Source organism: Aedes albopictus, chromosome 2 (assembly GCF_035046485.1).
Source record: "Aedes albopictus strain Foshan chromosome 2, AalbF5, whole genome shotgun sequence".
In the NCBI taxonomy this organism is placed as follows: domain Eukaryota; kingdom Metazoa; phylum Arthropoda; class Insecta; order Diptera; family Culicidae; genus Aedes; species Aedes albopictus.
In genome coordinates this window covers 316,323,597-316,344,822 of record NC_085137.1, presented here as the reverse complement: position 1 = coordinate 316,344,822, position 21,226 = coordinate 316,323,597, and the positions used below count along the sequence as shown (strand labels likewise).

Genomic DNA, 21,226 nt, shown 5'->3' with positions numbered 1-21,226 from the left:
TCTTGAAGGAATCCTTGGAAAAAGCTCTGTAGGGAGTGGATGATGAACTTGGGCGTTTTAGTCGAATACCTGTAATTAAAATGAATCGGGTTAAGTACTGTAAGGTCGTCTTCAGTGTCTCGTACTGAAGTCAAGTGAAGTACGAGCCACTGTAGACGACCTTACAGTTGAGGTCGAAACACGTATCTGTCAAAGGATGAAAATTCTTAGTGGAATTAAAAGTATCGGTAGTTAACCCGATTTTCTTTTTACTTGCTCTGGGGGAATCCATGAAAAAATCCTTTGAGTTGTCTCAAGAAGAAGTCCAGAAGTCTTCTGGAGGATTTTTGAGAGGAACATCTGAAATCACTGGAGAAATTTTTGCGGAAATTTTAGGAAAATCCCCTGGAGGAACTTATGAAGAAATTGCTTGATCAATTTCCAGGAGCAATCCTTTGATACGTCACAGGTGAAATTCCTGGAGGAATTTCAGGTGATCTACTTGGAGGAATTCTAGGCGATACTCTTAGAGAAATCATTGAAGTTATTTCTTCAGCAATCCTAGCAGGAATTTCTATAGAATTTCATCAATCATTCCTAGAGAAACCTTTGTGGAAACTCTCCTGGAATTCCACCACAAGTTCCTGATACGATTCCTCTAAAAAATATTGTTGGGATTGCTTCAAAGGTTTCTACATGGATTCCTTTAGAGATTCCTCTTGTGATTCCTTCAGAGACTTCCTCAAGGATTCCTTTTGGAATTTCTCTTAGAATATCAGCAAATATTCTTACTAGGAGTTCTCTTGCCTTCTCAAGCATTCTAAGCAGGTATTTCTCCTGTAATTGCTCTTGGGAGCCCTCCAAGAATTCATGGTGATTTTTCTTGAGTAATCCCAGAGAACTTCTTGATGAATTTTGCCAGACATTTCTGAATAAATTTCAGCAGCATTCCTGAAGAAATTGCCAGTTTCTTTACAACAGGAATTACTGGAAACATTTCTGAAATAATCCTCGTAGAAATTCCACAACTGCAAGGGATATCACAGAACCAATGCGATTGGGAATCCATGGTTGAATCCGTGATTCTTTGTGGGAGATTGAGTAAAAATCATTGAAGAAATTTTTCCGAAGCTCCAAACCTGCGGAGATTTTTAAATCAATATATGAAGAGATTGATGGTGAAACATACGGAGAGTTATCTAGCGGAACCTTGTTCTAAGGCAGGCTGATTTTGTGTGGGTCGCGAAGGCTTCGGGCAAAATCGTTTTTTGAGGCGATACTGTAATAAATGGAAAATTAACTAATAATAAATGATATTGTTTGCCATTTTTCAATTTACAAATACTTTCATGGAGAATTGTTAGTTTTCTTGGAATTTTCTCTCCTTAATTCTATTCAAACGTTTGTATTCTCCTTAATTCTATTCAAACGTTTGTATTGTAAGTCTCAGTTTGAAGTATATTTAAATTTCAAATATACTTCAAACTGAGATCAGAATCTTTGTTATTTTTTTTTCCTTTATTTTTGAGACTTTCAGCCCTGAGCTGGTTCGTCTCTTAAGTCTTTGTTATTTATAAATATGATTTCTTCGGCAAAGCTGTTTGGTAGATATTGGCTATTGGTTGAATTGCCATTTGATTCGATAGATGCTATTTTTTCAGAAAGCATGCGCATTTTAAGGACAAACGTCTTGAAATCCCGCTTCAACATTGCATCAAAACTTCAAACGCACAAATCTGAAGAAACAAGCTTCAAACAACAATGGATTTTATTATTCTGGTCTTGCTCACTTGTAATTAGCTTAAAATATAAAGCTCAGGTGCGCTGGTTTTGTTTACGAAGAGATTTGTGCCCTTGAAATCGTGAGTAGGTGCCAAAGTCGGCCATTGTGGTGACCATTTTGGGATTCCAACCAGTCTGTCCTTAATGATAAGCTAAACAATATTCAACAAGCTGTAGCTTTTTATAAAGCACAGCAAACATTCTCAAATTTTGACTGCTAGTTCCTCAAACTGTTAGCTATAAATTGTCTAATTTTGGGCTTGATCGGTTGACTCAACTCGAAGTTAAAACGATTCTAGCAAAATGTTGCCCTCTTGATTTCCGTTTTTAACCCTCGAGCGATCGCGTTGTTGTATTTTGTACAACACGTTGAAAAAATCTCGCTTTTTGTACTCCGCATTAGCGTGATGCTGCAGGTAGTAGCCAACCGCGCGACTGCCGGAAGGTTATTTTCTGGTCTTTGAAAACATTTTACACAACTAGAATAGGTTTGAAGGGAAACACGTTACGTTACAGCTTGTTGAGTACTTTTTGAGAATTTTCAATCATTTAAATGATTTTAAATATACCTATGTGACTAGCATCGCTTCGTGTTAAAATTTAACTTCGAATGACTCATCAACTGTAAGCCCTTGACCTAACAAATAATACTTTGCCGAGGAAACGATCTTTCGAAGTAGTCAGGATCCTGAGATATATAATTTAAAAATTGTCTTCTCACTAGCGTCTAGTAGCAAAGAAATCTTGAACGGAAGGACCCATCAACTGTAAACCCTTGCCAAAAAAAAATTGCCGAAACCATCTTTGCAAGTGCTTCCAGGGAAAAAATTACCGCATCCGTATACCGCAGCCAAAGAAACCGTCCTTTAAGTAATCAGGATCCTGAGATATACAAGTTATAGAATTTGCGTACTCACTAGCGCTGTCTTGTGGCAAAACCATGGCAACTGTAAACCCTTGATTTTCGAAATACTTTGCCAAAGAAACCATTTTTCTAAACACTTGTATATTCCTGGTACACTTCGAGTCATATCGAAAGATAAAACTGATGTAGATCTAGTTGTAGTTGATCTATACAAACGACTAAGACTTAAAAATGTAGTAACAACCAATACAAAACACGTTTCTGAAGACTGCTATCAACTCATCCTAAGCATTTTAGTAAACGCTGCCTCTTAACAAGATGCATATCCAGAGCTCTGGAGAGGTATATCGAAAGATAAAAAAACTGATCTAGATCAGTTGCAGAACATCTATTCCAAAATCGAAGATGTAAACAGTAATAAATATCAATTTAGAGCACTTTGTCGAAGACTGTATGCCTATAGGATGCATACTAGCGTGGGACACCAAAAGACATTTTACTCCTGTACACTTTTTGAGTTCCATTTTGATCCCATATCAACCGTGCAAAATTTCAGATCGATCGGAGAAACTATATTTTAGCGCCAGCCATTTTAAGTTTTCATACGATTTACTATGGGGAAAATCACTTTTTCAAAGGAATATCGCCACAGGTTGCCCCTTAACCCCTAAAAATATATCGATGATTGATTTCTGTTGGACATTTTACGAGGAATTAACCCTCCGAAGACCGCAAAACGATCTGAGGCATGTGGAAAAAGTTATTGACTGAAAACCGAATGGCATGCAAACGCTGTTTAACATGTAAGGAATAACAATAAATAATAAAATCTCGTTATTTTATCGATCTGGTGAGGCCTAATAACTTTTTCCACGAACGTCGCATCGATTTGCTGTCTTCGGAGGTCTGATTCCTAGTAAAGTATTCTACAGAAATCATTCGTCGACTTATTGTTAGGGGTCTATGGGTGACTCCTAGCGATTTTTCTTTGCAGGAGTAAAATTTCCCCATAGTAAATCGTATGAAAAACTAAGAATGGCGGGCGCTAAAATATAATTTTTCCGATCGATCTGAAATTTTGCACAATGGATATGGGACCAAAGTGGAACTCAAAAAGTATACAGGAATTGGGTTTTTCCATTTTTTTGTATTTTCCCATATAAACCGTGTACCAGGCTAATGCATACTAGAACACTACATAATCATATCAAAGGATATAACTGATCTAGATCAGTTAAAGTAGATCTAGAGCAAAACCGAAGATATGATAATGTAGTCCCAAACAATCCAAAGCACTTTGCCGAAGACTCCGACCCTCTAGGATGCAAATCGAGTACACTAGAGCGTCGTATTGAAAGATAAAACTTATCTTAATCAGTTTCAGCAGATCTAGATGAAAAGCAAAGATATTAAGACGCAGGACTAATCAATCTAGACTACTTTGCTGAAGACCCTAACCCTCTAGGATGCTTGGCGCTGGAGCGCTTGTTCATCGAGAGCCACAAAATGATCGTAGCTAGTGATGTTCAAGATAGTTGCGAACGATTGCGCCTAAATGGAGGCATGTACACAAATTTTTGGAATGCACTTTATTTTCTGTTTTGAGTTATGGCCAATTTTGTTGAAAAAAGTCCAAACCTTTTCAAAAGTCAAAAGTCCAAAAGCCTTTTTTTGAAAAATCATAACTCAAGAACGAAGCATCGTAGAATCAAAGTTTTTTTTTAATGAAAATTAAAGCAAATTATTAGAAATCCAAAAAAATATGAAGTGGAAATAGTTTTCCATAAAATTTTTCACCGTTGAGAAAATTCTTAATGCAAAGCCGGAAAAACTATGTTCGAATTCGCGGAAAATTTTCAAAAAAATATTTTTGAAAAGGTTCGGGCAAAGTTTTTCCGGCTTTTCTTTATGATTTTCTCAACTGTGGAAAATTTCGTAGAAAACTTCGACCAGTCCATATATTTTTTATGGATTTGCTTTCATTTACATTAAAAAACTTTGTGTCTACGATACTTCGTTCGTGAGTTATGATTGTTCAAAAAAAAGGCTTATAAGGCACATTTGAACATTTTTCAACAAAATTGGCCATAACTCAAAAACGAAAATAAAAGAGCATTCCAAAAATTTCAGCGAGCTTAAGAAATCACTTTCTCAAAAATATTTTTTTGAAAATGTTCCGCAAGTTCGGGCATAGTTTTTCCGGTTATTCTTTACGAATTTTCTCAACTGTGGGAAATTTTGTGAAAAACTTTGCCCAGTTCATATTTTTTTGGATTTCTGAGAGAATTTGCTATCATTTCCTAAAAAATTTGTGTTTCTACGATGCTTCTTTCTTTTTCAAAGTCAGTAGTGTCAGGGGAAAACATAAAAAAATAACACCTGAGTTTTCCGGAAAAATAGGCGACCCTGAATTTTTTAATTTTTTTTTGTTCATACATCCATGAGCCCTGCCTGTGGAAAAAGCTTCATGAAAATCTGAGTCCTTTCGGCCCAAACCCGTACGTTAATAAAAAATATCCCCAATTGCAAGTCATGACTTGAGCAATGTTTATGGAAATCACTTTAGAAATTCTTAAGCTAGAGGATATTTCACATAAAAAGCAAAAATTAAGCGCCAAGATTTCAAAGAAGTATAGGGGTATTAGGGGCATAATGAACACCCGGGCCGAAATGGACACCCCTGTTTTTACCGAAACCGTTGACTTTTATGTAATACTTTAAATGCATAAGTGTAAAGAAACAAGTCATGGTTCTATTTTTCAAAAGTACAATAGATTTTGCTTCAAAATAACCAAAACATCATTGAAATTGAAATATGTTTTTCTTATGGTGAAATTCTTATAATTTCGAAGCAGCATCAAATAAGGTATTACGAGTGTTGGGGTGTGTCCACCATAAAAACAAGTGAATTGTTTACTCATCTACATGTATACGAAGATTTAACAACGGATGAAGTATTTTATTTTTGATCAGAATTAACTTAAAATAACAATTTTAATGTTGTAGTCGATTCGGGGCGAAATGAACACTGGCAATTACGAATGGATGTACGCGCATTGCATACTGTTAGGCGTTTTAGAGAGTGCAAAAAAAAACAATCCGCATATTTTAGCCTAAAGTTTATTTAATTAACTTTGATGTTATGTAAACTCGTCTAAGATGGAGTATTATATCTATGGCATTGATCTCCGTAGGCAGATTACTTAACTGATCGATGTAATCAAAGAATTAGCATGAAATATGCAGGGATGTCCATTATGCCCCGATGGGTGTCCATTTCGCCCCGTACCTTTCCTGCCAGCCCTAAAAAACACACGGTTTACAATTTATTATTTCTTCACAATAAAAACATTCTACCTCCTGTGAATGATTGGAAGACGTAGGAAACAAGTTAAATTTGTAAGTCAACTGAAAATATGTTAAGTTTTACTCTGTTATACAGGCCCAACGCACTCTTTTACTTAGGGTGTCCATTATGCCCCCAATCCCCCTAACTCGTTGTAAAACAACTTTGGATAACATTTTGGATTTTTCTCGGCATTAAATCAGTTTTAAAACGAAAATTCACCCTTGATAACGGTAAATAAACTAAAAATGTTACAAGCATTTTTAAACCTTTGTGAAAGTTCTGCTATAGTCGATATGGCAACACTGCAATTTCCACCCATTCTCACTAGGAAAAGCTGGATTATGAGGGTGTGTAACATTTTCCTTTGAATCCTGGCTTCGCCAACAGTCTTATACACTACGTGTTTAACAATCACCCACACGCACACTATCTCAGCCAGTTCCTACACAATTCAGCTTATTGAGGAAAACGCTCCCCCATGCAATTCGGTCTCAGACGGCTGCCATTTCGAACGCACACAAACCCCGAAAGCACGGTGCTCGTGGTGTAAGGATTCGCTTTTGTTTTCCGCGTCCCCTATCCAACATCGCCGCCGGGTTGGGGGTGGGGTCGAGCAACGCACGACTTGCAATGAACTGCACACCAACAATCACAGTGACTGACTGATTGGAATTGCACGGGGGAAGGGAGAAAGGAAGGAAGGAAGCGACACTCGCCAACCCAGCCAGCAGCAGCTTCGAAGAGCCAAGTGTCGTCGGTCGGTCGAGGCCTCTTCGCTCAACCCAGCCAGTATAGGTCAGTGAGTCTCGGTGTAATGGTCGTCGTCTGGGCTCTGCTGGTCCTGCTTCGGTATTCTGTCATTCCGCCGTGAATCGGTTGTGACATAAACGGTAGCAGTAAGTGTCGTCACCGTCGGACGACGGAATCCAGTCAAGTGTGGGACTAGGAAAAAATCAAGTTAATTTTCGATAATATACACTGGATAGAGGGGTTGAAGGCTTTCTTAGCTCTGGTGGTGAACGGGCAGGCGTTATTCACAAAGCTAAAGTGAGCTAAAACCCAGATCGGTTGAGAATTTTTCTTCTGGTTAGAAATTTTCTCGACTTTTCTGAAGAGCAGTCTCGTCATGATTCCCAAGCATTAATGCAAAGGCATGAACGGTGAAAAGCCAAGGGAAACTCAGATGAATACGAAGTGGATGTTCTCACAGAATCCTAGGCGAAGGTTTCGGTTGGGATGTAAAACCTCGACTAAGAAGACGAAAAATAAAGTGCCGAAGTTATATTTATCGTAGGGAAGGGGGTGGTGAAGCAAGTGCCCCCAAGCCCCTCAGTCAGTGATTAGTGACGTGGTGTTTTACTTTTGCGTTGCGCTGAAGAGTAAACAATTGACTAATAAAAGATTACGTGTTAGGCTAGGTATCGCTATCGGTGCGATACGGGGGGCTTATGTACTCTACCCGGCTGCATTCCGTTTTTTGACGGCGCGGATCGTCGATAGTCTGTGTGAGTGATGGTTTGCGAGTTGTCACTGCTGGAAGAAGCTTTCAAATTGCTCCAATGTAATCGGTTCGATATCTTTGCGATTGATAATGAACGTTTGTCAAGCTGCCATAGGTGTTTACTGGTGTTTGAAGTTGATTATTTAAGACGGAGTGAAAAGAAATATAGGCGCATTATTGTTTATTTTGACTTTTTAACAGCAACCATCACACTCTAACATTGCATTCCCTTCCCAACTGACTGTAAGGACTCGGCCGGGGCCGTTAATAATCAAAATGTCTAAAATTCTAAATTTGCACTTTGCATAAGTGGACTATCGTAGTCCTTATTCATTTTGATCCATGCAGTTAATATTCAAGTATGTGGGAAAGGGGGGGCGTATCGTCAATGGTAAGCGCAGAGGAATTCAGTAAGACCATGTTGAGGATGACTGGTTCGATTCAAGGTCGGTCCAGGAACTTTTCGTAAAGGAATTTCTTTAGCTCCTTTGGATATAGAGTATCTTCGTGCCTGCCACACGATATACAGGGGATAGACAAAATGATCGGGACAGTAAAAATTTTCACTTTCCAAAAAATGTTCAACTAGCTGTAACTTTTCGAAAAGTGCATCAAATATTCTATTTTTTTTACTGTAAGTTCTTCAACTAGTTGTGTATCAGTGGACAAAATTTGGAAAAGATCGTACAATTATTCACGAAGTTATAAAGATTTTTGAAAACGATAAAATTATCCGATAGCCAACTTTGAGCTGTTATATCTCCGGATTCAATAAACCGATTGCAATGAAATGTTGATAATTCAAGACTTATATAATGAACTCTGGAAAACATTTGATTTAACTTGAAATTTTTAACAAGCGAAAAAGTTATAGCAATTTTATTTTTTTCACGATTTTTTAGTAAATTGATCTATTTTTAATATGCATCCCATTACTTTTCCAACTTATTGGCGGCTATGTTGTTACTTTCCTTCAAAACGCATTTATATATAAGTCAGTTAGAGGGAAACTAAATGAACTATAATTTGCATCTTGAATTTTGAAACGATGTTGATGTTTTGGATATTTTGGTGTTTTATTAGAAAAATAAACCAATCGTTATCATTTTCTTCCGTGTGAAGAATATTAAGTTAAGTTAATGGTTTTTCCTAGTTCATTATATAAGTCATAAATGATCAAAATTTCATTGCATTTGGTTCATTGAATCCGGAGATATAACAGCTCTAAGTTGACTGTCGGATAATTTTACCTTTTTCAAAAATCTTCATAACTTCGTGAAGAATTATCCGATCTTTTCCAAATTTTGTCCACTGATACACACCTAGTTGAAGAACTCACAGTAAAAATTTGAGAATATTTTATGCACTTTTCGAAAAGTTACAGCTAATTGAACATTTTTTAAAAAGTGAAAATTTTGCCTGTCCCGATCATTTTGTCTATTCCCTGTACATATGTACAATCCCGATCAAAAGTTTGGGGTCACCCCATCAAAAACATGAAATTTTTTTAGGCCCATATCTTCGCCAATTTGCGTCCGATTTCAAAACCCTAGGTCTCATTCAAAAGATAATAAGTCAAAGAAACTTTGAACATGATTTAAAAGAGACTTTTTCAAAAAATGCAAACTTAACCCAAAGTTGTCAAATTTTCTATAAAATGAATATAAATACTTACGGCAGTGTCGCTGGAAATTGGGTCGACCAAATTTTAAGATGAGAGCGGTAATATAACCCATTTTCTATTAGCTTTAAACTGCTTTTTACAGAACTTAGCTAAAAAATCTAGAAAAATAGTTATTAAGTAATTAGCTCTTCATGTCATCGACCAAAAGTTTGGGGTCACCCCTCAATATGTTGTATCAGCCAAAAGTTTGGGGTCACTTTCGTAAATCATGGAAAAGTGATTTGATGATATCTTGGTCATCTATAGATCAATTTCAATTCTTTTTTGCTCATATCAAAAATAATTAACTAAGTTTAAGTTTAATGTATTTAGCTTAACGTATTTAACGATTTTTGTATATAAAAATGTTATGTAAAGTTAACACATTTCACCACATTTCAAAAAATGAGGCAACTTTACGTTAAATGTCAACAAATGTGTGTGGTTCAATGTCTATGCAGTAAATATCATTCATTATGTTTCAAATAAACCAAGAAGAATTAAAATTGAATGAAAGATGACAAAGATATCAACAAATCACTTTTCCATGTTTTACGATAGTGACCCCAAACTTTTGGCCGATACATCCTTTTGAAGGGTGACCCCAAACTTTTGGTCGATGACATCAAGGATTAATTTACTTAATAACTTTTTTTTCTAGATTTTTAGCTAAGCTCTGTAAAAAGCAGTTGAAAGCTAATAGAAAATGGGTTATATTACCGTTCTCATCTTAAAATTTGGTCGACCCAATTTCCAGCGACACTGCCGTAAGTTTATATTCATTTTTTAGAAAATTTGGCAACTTTGGGTTAAGTTTACATACAAAATTTTTTGAAAAAGTTTCTTTTAAATCATGTTCAAAGTTTCTTTGACTTATTATCTTTTGAATGAAACCTAGGGTTTTGAAATCGGACGCAAATTGGCGGAGATATGGGCCTAAAAAAATGACTTGTTTTTGAGGGGGTGACCCCAAACTTTTGAACGGGAGTGTATATGAGGCTCTGTATTGGTGGAGTACGAAGCTATTTTATTTTGTTCAAAATTAAACGTGAATTAAACAAAAATGTCCATTTACGTGTTTTAATAAGATTTGCTGTGCTAAAGAGGCATGGCTGTATCTTGCCTTGTTGATTCACACCATTTTCATTTCTAAAACATGCTTGCATCCCTATTATGGAATATTTTGTCCAACATTTACGTTTTATGTTGTTTATCTTTAATATAACGGCCATTTTCAAGGAAATCAGCCCAAAATGAGCTTAGGTACTAGCAAATTTCTTACAATAACTTCATTAAAATTGTATTGTTTTAGCCTTAGTTAATCCATTTGGTACAATACTTGAGATAAAAACCCAAAATTTAACCTTATGGGCACTATTTAGCTACCGTAGAATGAAAAACTTTTCGAACATTTTACTTGCGTGCCGGAGCAAACGGATTTCAGAAAACGGAGGTGTACTCCTAGGCTTTTAAAACAAATAGAAAATAATGTTATTCTTAACTGTATGCTTTATTTAATCAGTATTATGTTTGAAGGGCCACATACATTCATTTTGAAAATATGAATCACAGATGTGAAATAAAATTATATTTTCTAAATTTGTAATTTGTATGAGAACTTATTGGACACGGTGTAATTTACATTCACCTCGTGGAGAGTTGCCTTCGCAGCTCCTTCACGACTTTGGTATGTGTTTGCGACCCCTACTTTATTCTGAAAAGTTTTAGACCAAATCACAAGGCAAAAGTCGTCCATACATCATTTCTTGATTGCACGCTTCAGAGTTGAGAAAACTGCAAGTGAGTGTAACTCTTTGCAAGTGAGTGTTCCCATCCTTGCCTCCAAAATAGTACCCGAGCAGAAGAAAATATCAACAGCATAATAAAATATGGCATAATAACTGAATAATGGAATCAGTAATTTTTATGTTATTACCATAACATATTATGTTATAAACTTGCCTGTCATAAGCGGCAAAATAACAAATATCATAACAAAAAAATGTTCCTGGAAGACTAACTAAATAACATGTTTTGTTAGATCAATTACAACTTAATTACAGGAAATTTGTTTACTTGTTATTGTTGTGTTATTGTTCATCACATATTTGTACATTCTCTATAGAAGAATAATAACTAAACTTGTTCTACAGCAAAATATATTATTGAAATGTTATCTTGTGGATATTTCTCAATAACTTGAACATAACAAAATAAGTTTGCCCTACAAAACATGTTATTAAAAAGATATATTTTGATAAGTTAACAATAACAAATTATGATATAAAAACAGTCTATGTGATTATGTTGTTATTAATTTGCTATTCTCCTCTGCTCGGGTAGGCTGTGGAACTTTGACGTCTAAAAAAGAATTATTTATTTTGTCAAAGTAAACAGCTTTGTCGAAGACGCGAAGTCTCTAGGACTGCGGATAAGTTGCGTATTACTAAGTTCTTGTCAATTAATGCCCCTTACCGTTACAAAAAAAAAAAACTTTGTCAAAGACATCATGTATCGGAAATGCTTCGTTTCGGAGTAATTATTTTTGTGTGATAGCGATCCTGGCCCTGGCAATGGTGACCCGATTGATACCTTTAAAAGTTTTTGAGATTCTTTCAGAAGCTCCTGCTAAGATTCCTTAGAAATTCTTGCTAGTTTTCCTGCTGGGATTTATCAAGGGGTCTATCCAGAAATATCTCTGTGAAGAAAATTGTCAGAAAAAAGAGGCACAAAACAAGCAACCAAGAAGCCGCGACGATTACTCTTTATCCCTACTGGTAACAGATAATGACATGATCTCGATTTTTTTTGTTTCAAACAAAACGGAAGCTGAATTTATTGCGTACTTTTCTACTCGTGAATAACCATTTATTACTAACCAAAATCGAAACTGTTTGATGATAGAGCTTCACCAGAGTTGCAGTGTTTACCGACTCGAAGTTACCGTTCAAAAATCGGAATGCAAGGCTTAAAAATCTCTAAATTCGTGGTGTACGATGTTTATCCTATTATTTTCAAGTTGGGACAAACTTATGTCGCATTAGGTGGATTGTCGCAACAAATACAGGTTGCGACATTGTCATTATTGTTGCGCGATGGTTGAATTTTGATTCACTGGTAGGGATTTCTCCAATAATTCCTTTTAGTATTATTCCGTGGATTTACCCAGAAATTTATCGAAGGATTCTTTCTGGAATTACTGCTAGAATTCATCCAGAAATTCTTGCCGCGATTCCAACCTGAGATTCTTCAAGGAATTCCTGCTGGTATTCTGCCAGAAACTGCCCGGGACTTCATCCAGGATTTTTTTTCCGATGATTTCTATAAGAATCCCTTCAGATATTTTCCAAAGATTGTTTGCAGTCATTCCTCCAGTGGTACCTCAGATGTTTTGGTTGGCATCCCTTCAGGAACTCATGCTGGAACTCCTCTAAACATTTTTACTGATAGGAATTCTTTAAGGATTGTATTCAGAGATTTATGTAGGAATTCTCCTATAATTACTACGTGGATTTATTTACGAAATTATCTAGAAATTTTCCTAGGGATTCTTTTAGGAATTGATCTTAGGATTTCTTCAGGAATATCTACTAGAATTCTTCCAGTAACTAACCCGCGGAGTCATCTCCGTCGATCCCTTTTGGGATTTTCTTAGAAATTTCTGTATAGCTTCAGTTATTTCTCCTGGAAATTCTCAAAAAAATAGGGTCTTGTATCATTTGGGCAGGTGCACCATTTTTTTTTTTTAATTTTGCGAACTTGCTACTATAACTCAGTCAATTTTGAACCGATTGATTTGATTTTTGAGACACAATCAGATACGCACAGTATCTAACCCCATACAAAAATTGAAAGCAATTGGTTTGAAATGGTGCAAGACCCTATCTAGTAAATCTTCGGAGGATTTCTCCTGATATAGAGAATTCTTCAATTTTCTTTTGAATTTCTCGGAAGTTATCCCAGGAATATATCTTGGCATTTCTTCAATAATTTATCATGTGATCTCTTCCTAGATTCCTGCAGATTCTTAAAAAAATGATTGCTTGGAATTTTCTTTAAATTTATGCTACAACTTCTCAATCCATTTCTACTGTGATTCCTTCAGAAATTACTTCAGAGTTCAGACTTTTCTCCATGTTTTTTGAGGAATCCTCCGTGGATTTCTCTCGAAGTATCTCGAAGTATATGGGATCCTTACAGGGATATCTTTAGATATGTCAATGGAAATTCCTCTAATGCTTCTTCTAGGAATTACTCCTGGGACTTATCCAGGAAACCTTCTTTCCTTTTTTTGAGATATTACTTACCGGATTTTTGTTTAGGAATTTCTGTAGGGTTTTGACCTGTATTTTATCGAGTAATTTCTCCAGGAATTCTTTCAAGAATTCCTACAGAAATTTCACTTGGAATTTCGTCAAAGATTTTAAAGGATTCTCTAGGGGTTTCTCCACACAGATTCATCTAAAAAATATTCCAAGGATTCGTCTATGAATTGTGCTTACTGTTGTGATAAACGTGTTTTTCAGTTAACCTTCTACTGGTTCTATAACATTTACCCGAAAACCATTTACCCGAAAGACATTTACCAGAATGACATTTACCCGAACGTCATTTACCCGAATGCGACAAATACCCGAATGCGACAAATACCCGAATGCGACATTTACCCGAATGCGACATTTACCCGAATGCGACATTTACCCGAATACGACATTTACCCGAATGCAACACTTACCAAAAATAAAAAAAATGGTACTTGGTCCCCATATGATTTGTCAATAATAAATATGTTATGGCCCGGTATCATATTGCAGGCTTTGGTTAGACCTAATAATCATCAGACTGAGTGATCATCAAGCACTCTGGTACAGGACTAATTGGCGGTCATAATGCTATTTTAATCAAACGATTTTTGTTAATATTCTGTTCTTTTACGGCTCCTTTCAATTAGCCCGAACGCCAATCCGAATCAATCAGGAGGTCGCCCAAAAAAATGCTCACTGTGGATAACTCATTAAAAGTTGATGAAACTTAATCAGTTAGAAAAGGGCAACCCTTGGGGTAATCTGTAACAATGTTGTCTTTCATGAACAAGAATGGTTTGTGGAAACGTAAGAAGCAAATGCAATACATTTAAGAAAACGATTGTACGACATTTCCCCGAAGACCAGTACTCCGAATGAAGTTTCCCCGAAAGTTTTTTCCCCGAATGTACCATATCCCCGAAAATTGTTTCCCTGAATGTACCGTTTTCCCGAAAAGATTATTGCATATGCCATTTAACATTGACCCAATGCGCAACTAGGAGGATACGGTCTTAAGGACGAAGTACACTTAGCCAAAGTATGTTAGACTGAATCACGTTAAGTCGAATGGGTTGCTCAGCTGATGCTCATAGGGTATGGATCAGTAAGCCGTCTTCCTCATTTTCTTCATAAACAAAGTTAAAATATGTTAAAAAAAAATAAATAAAAAAAAAAGATGTTTATGTCCCTTGAGTTTTTTTTTAGGTGTAATATTGCATACCTTATTGACGGTAGTAATTTATTAAACCACTGTCTGTGCTGTTACCTTCTTTGAGAAGTCGGCTATTCTTTTGAATATTGGGTTTTATATATGATCAAACTGGGTTTTTTCATGGCTTTCAACTCAACCGGACTGAAGCCCGTCCGGCGTAATGACACTTTCAGCCTAATGAATTAACGTACTTCGGCCTGACATACTTTTAACTAATGATCCAACACCGTCTTTTTGGCTCGACTGATAACCTTTAATTTAATAAAATTTTCCTTCTTTCAAACATAGGCTAAATTAATCATCAGTAATTTGACTGCCGCTATATTTTTTTTGTGGCCAACTGTTCTAGTATCTATAGGCGTTATAGTAGAAATCTTTATCGAAGATTCTTCCTTCTTTCATCATATATTGTTCTTTCAAAGTATTGTCGGCAGTCTAATATGTTCTGTAGAAATGTCAATTTCAAATGCTACTTCGGTCATGATTGATCCATTGATTTACAAAAAAAACTGAAGAGAGCTTACCTTCAGATCTATTTGTCAAACAAATTGATATCCATTGACTTTTCGTTTTAAAGCACATTAAACTTGTGGTCATTGACTTCCTTTGCAAGCAAGAAAACTTTAAGACTTAAATTTTAACTTACTTATCTGGATCATGTGTTTTACAATGACAATGTACTTTAGCAGATTACTACCACAATCACGATGACTCGTTTTAAAGGAATTATGCGTTTTAACCCTTTATAAGGCCGAGAAAACTAGAAGAGTTATCATCGCATACTATTGTGCAAATGATTATATACATGATTACATATACAAATCAATTTTTGTTTAAAAGAAACTCTCAAAAATCTAGGTGGCAATATAGTTGCCACTGCCCGTTTAGGCCAAAAACGCTGGTGGCAATATAGTTGCCACTGCCCATTAACCCCAAAAACGAGCTTTTGAGGTGGCAATATAGTTGCCACTGCCCGTTTAGGCCACCAGCGCTGGTGGCATTATTCTTGCCACTGCCCGTTTAGGGTACTTTTCTTCTTTTGACTTCGACGAAAAGCCGGAAAAAAGATTTTAGAGTGGATTAGGGCTTAACCCATAATTTAAACTGTGTAGTTCAGCTCATGTGAACCCAGAATTTGATTATATCTTAAAATATTTACCAAATCTATAATTTCACAATAAGTTTGAGCTAATTTTCTTCACGCGGTCAAATTTAGCCATTTTTGAGACTACAAATGGCTCCTAAATTGTTGTTAAAGCTTTGTTTAGTACCAAAAAAATACCAGGCGTTGTTAGTAGTCCCAATTTTGCGTAAACCAAAAAAAAAAGTTCGAAATAAATTGTTATAAAACAGAAAAAAATACAAACAGTAGGTGGCAATATAGTTGCCACTGCCTTATAAAGGGTTAATGGCGTTTTCATCGATTGAATATTCAAAAATAAATTGAAAGAACAGCCTATGAATAAAAGAAGGAAAAATAATTATGAGTGTGATCTTAGTTGAGTGCCATATCATTTTTATTCAGTACAATAGAAAAGAACGACCCATATTTAAAAGAAGAGCAAACCTCATTGAAACATCATGAAGAACATTATATCTCGAAAAAATCATGATAAGAGGGAATGCACAACTTCAATAAGATAAGAAAGTTTCCATGATCTTGTCATCTTTCTAAAGACTACACATCAGCACCCTTTGTACTCAGGATAGCTTTCTGCTTTTTCGTTTCAATAACTAGTTCAGGCAATGGAATTATTCTAGAAAATGATTAGAAACCAGTGCTAAAAATAGTACCATAGATATTTCGGGAAAACGGTTCGTTCGGGGAATCGTTTTTCTGGGAAACAACTTTCGGGGAAACTTCATTCGGGGAACTGGTTTTCGGGGTCGTACAATCATGAAAACTATGACGAAGGGAGAGGTTTCAGATTCAAACAATTTTCCTAATGTGTTTTTTAAAATTAGCTTGAACATTTGCTGCTGGCGCTGATCACAAATCATATTTAAATAATCAATGTTCTTTGGAGCTGTAAAATGCTGTTGCAATATAGCTGTATTTTTTTATTTAGAATTCTCCTTCTCAAGATATGGCTGTACTTTCGATATTATAGTTATTGCTTTGAGAACCATTCAATCTGAAATGTTCCCTTTTTTCAAATGTTGACTGTTATTTTCATCATAATTTATTTGTTACGGAACACTTGCCTCAGACCTTGACAACTGGCTGGATTTTTGATGAATGAGAATGAAAAAAAAATTCGTCCAGCCATTCGGCCAAAAAATATTCAGGTTGAAAGTCATAAGGATGAATGCTAAATTGTCATTAAGAATTATGGAATGTTCTTAGCATAACTGAAGAGCATCTGAATGTGATGACTTTTTCATTACCAAGCTATCACATTTTTTCAACACGGGCTGCTTTGAGCTACTTATATACACTTATATAGACGGTCACCAACTGGCAGCCATACCGCACCGCAAGTATTATTCACTTCTTCTAAGAATTGCCTTCTTTTTAAAATAGGCTGTTCTTTCGAATTTACATTGTCCACCCGTGAACTGTTGATGAGTTGGTTGGCTGGTACTGACTAAACTGGTAATTTCTTCATAGAATTTATTCCTTCTTTTCATTAGAGGCTACTTTTTCGAGTTGGAGTTGAAATGTTATATAGTTTGTTACGGACGAACCACTTACTCCATAGGAAACCCGTGAGTCCATCTTTCTACCTATATCATTTAGGGAACTATTATACTTATCTATCAGGGTGATGACCAATTCGGGGAAATGGCTTTTGGAATAATGTTCGAGGTTATGATGGCATTCGGGTCATGGCATTCGGGGAAAGGGGGTAGAGTTTCTTTTACAGACATAGTATCACTGTGTTGTTTGGTGGCCAAACTATTACCTATCCTTCGGAGATTTTCCCTTCTTCTCTTCAAAGGCTGTTCTTTCGAGTTGCAATGCTGAATATTTTGTTGGCGTTCGAACTACTAACTGCACAACAAACATTGTTGCTGTACAATAGAAGAATCAGCCATTCATGATTGAGTGATGGATTCCAAGTCTACATCTAATATTTTTTCCTTCTTTTATTAATAGGATGTTCTGTTTGGTGAACAATCTACAAACTTCCCTGTCAAATATTTTTTTCTTGTGATATGTTGATTTTCTGAGGGCTGTTTTCTAATCGTTTTGAGCTAATGACCATTTGGCCTACAAACAGAGATTTCCCCTTCTTTAAATCATAAACTGTTCTTTGCTTATCAAAAGAACAGCTTATGAATCAAAGAAGGGTAAATACCTAGAGTGAACGCTAACAGCGTCAACACAACAAATGTAAGCTGCCGTGATGAGTTTTAATCAAGCATATGCCATGTGAATTCCTATCGCGGATCATTTCAGAAAAAAAAATGATAAAATGGGTTCTTGAGGAACTTGATATTCAAAATGCTTTTCTGATCCACAATACAAAATAATACATGTACCTTTTAAATTGAACAAAATAAGTGAACTTTATTCACAAAATCATAATTTGTGCATAGCAATAAACTATTCGGGTAAATGTCGCATTCGGGTAAGTGTCGCATTCGGGTAAGTGTCGCATTCGGGTAAATGTCGCGTTCGGGTAAATGTCGCATTCGGGTATTTGGCAGTCGGGTATATGTTACATTCGGGTAAATGGTTTTCGGGTAAATGTCTTTCGGGTAAATGGTTTTCGGGTAAATGTTATAGAACCCCTTCTACTACCCAACCCACGGAGATGAACCAGCCCCTGGCTGAAAATCTCGGTAATAAAGATAATAATAAAAGTAATAATAATGATAATAATAATACCCAACCCCGTCTTTAGATGGGGTGTAGTTTGAGAATTTTACTTTTTTTTTCTTCCCAGGGCAATCAAAACTTTTAAATTTGTTGTTTTTTTTTAAATAATAATCAATCAATTTTTACATTCTTCAACTTAATCTAGGTGTTCTGTGTATTATAACACACTATCATCCAAATTTGATAAAAGAAATTTAAGCTATTATAAATACTAATTAACATATTACATTTCATTTGCTGTAGCAGTTAAGATTTTTTGCAGGCTTTATTTTTCACCTGCGTGTCAGAAATACAGTGTATCAAACTATTGTCCGTACAGCAATTTTTTCGTAAAAATAATTTTTCATTCAAATGATCCTCACTTTTTTATACGTCAATCAAAAACGCTGAAATTTTCACCAAACATAAACCACATATTGAAGCTTTATTGGTAAAATTTTGAGCGAGATGATTGAATAAGTTTTCTGAAAGCTATAGAACTTTTAGTAAAGCTTGATGGTTTATTAAACAAAATTTCAATACTCTATATCTCAAAGAATATTGGATGAAATATTTTCAAACTTTTTTGAGGAAACACTAACACATGAACATTCAATACAATTTCTTGTTATGGTTAATTTGTTCACTACAAAAAATATGAAAAGTCTGCTTATGTGGATGACGATGTGTATAAATTTACCATATTTTGCCCATATAATCTACCAGACGTTTTATACTAATAAAAGGGCATTATATGAACGAAAAATGCATAGGATCTACTCTGCATATGCAGTTTAGTAGGTCCTGTATAAAAATATTACATTAAGAAAGTTGTAAGAAGTTGAAAGCACTTTTATTGATCAAAATATGATAAATTTCCAAATAATACGCTGAACATGTACAGATTTTTCTTATTTTCTTGTAGTGAAAATGAAACCTCAAACAAAGCAGCATTTGTAAGCCTCATGTAAAAGCTGTAACATAACAAAAAATGAAAATGTTTCAAAAAGTACATATTAAGATATATTTGTTCAAAAATCTTATAAGTTTTAAGAGAAGTTTTATAACTTTTTAAGAAAACTTATTCGATCTCGCTCAAAATTGACGATAAAAATGCCGTACGGACAATTGTGCAATACAACAATACAACAATACACTGTACATTTTTTCAACTTATCCTAAGCCTAACCTAACTAAAACTAATTATACAAAGAACTAATCGTAGCAATAGAAGACTGTAACGATTTTTGACGAAAGTTTGCATTGATTTTAGTTGACATCTGTTCCAATGTTTCAATATTAGAAATTTGATGCAATTCATTTGTGCTATACCAGAGTGGCAACTTCAGAATCTAAACAACAAGCAGAGTTGAAAAAGCAATGAGTAGCCTTGCTCACTCGTGGTGAACATCAAGTAGTATTTTAGTTTTCGGGTAATTTGCGGAAGAGAGCACCGATCTCAAAAATGAAAGGCAAAAATGCACCTGGACGCGTTCCCATTTCACCTTAAAGCAATTTCAGTAAAAGTTTCATTAGAATTTCCATCGGAACGTTCATAGAAGTTCTTGTTGCATTTCTGTAAAGATTTTTGTAGACCATTCAGAGAGAATTTTTTCGTGACGGAATTTTTATAGGAACTCGAAGTGATTGTAGCTTAGAATGATTTTAATTGGAGCTGTGGATTATTCGGATGTCCTTCCTGATAAGATTCTCTGGTGAAAATGTTAAAACAATTTAAAGCCATTATCAATCAAAAATTCTTATAAAAACTTTCGATATTTCCTTAGAAATTTTGGTTGTAATTTTAGAAGTTTCGGTGAAAATTGCTATTTAATTGATAAAGATTTCAATTCGTTACTTTCGGGTATTGAAACTTATAAAAAAATAAAATAATTTTCAGAAATACATCGAAGTTTATTTTTTTTTATATAAATGAATACCTGCAGAATAACTTAAAAGTCTTATCGGTACAACATTAAACTGCCATTTTTTTTAAATGAGTGTAGAATTAGCAACTAGTTAAAATACACATAAATAAAAACAAAAAAAAAATTAAATTATAACGACCTACCGTGACCGCGCCTAATTCCAATCAGCTCCTAATTCCGTTCACACGAATCAAAACACCGAGTATTTGCCGAAATTGTCGCAAATCTTTAGCAAATTGATTTTTGTAATTTTCAATAAGTATGTCCACGCCAGAATATTATCAAAAAGTTAAAGGGTTTCTTGTGTATTAATGTGAAAATACATTAAATGCCATTAATTATTCAATCGGCCGCCATTCTACTTTTTTTCTTTTGCGGACCTGTGAATTGCATCAATTTATACATTTAATGTATTTTCATTGAAATATTAACAAAATCAATCAAAATAGCACCAAAGCAGAACAATAAAGGACATGTTTTTATAAATTTAACATCAAATCAACTTTTCGAAGAAGACTCCTGATGCTAGAAATGAAAAAGGCACATGGCCGGAATTAGGATACTACAGGTTGTACTTGCTCCTAATTCCAATCACCATATAAATCCAAAGGAAACTATGAAAAAATCTGCAGTACAATCGATACAACCAACTCCAGCATCAGTCAAGGCTCCCAGACGATTGATGTTCGGTTCATATCATTTATTGGTAACTCCAGCTAGCAAGCATAAATTGTGGTGTCGTAGGTTTAAAATTTATAGATGACGTCAAACCCGACATAAACCTATCATTGACCTGTTTTTATTTTGGTCTCCAAACCCAACATAGACCCAACATTT

General features: G+C 35.2%; 1 protein-coding gene across 5 annotated transcripts in view; it reads left to right on the top strand.

The window, feature by feature from the left end:
- LOC109412528 (AF4/FMR2 family member lilli) overlaps window positions 1–21,226 on the top strand; it is a 635,361-nt gene that overhangs the window by 250,884 nt on the left and 363,251 nt on the right. The window lies entirely within an intron of this gene.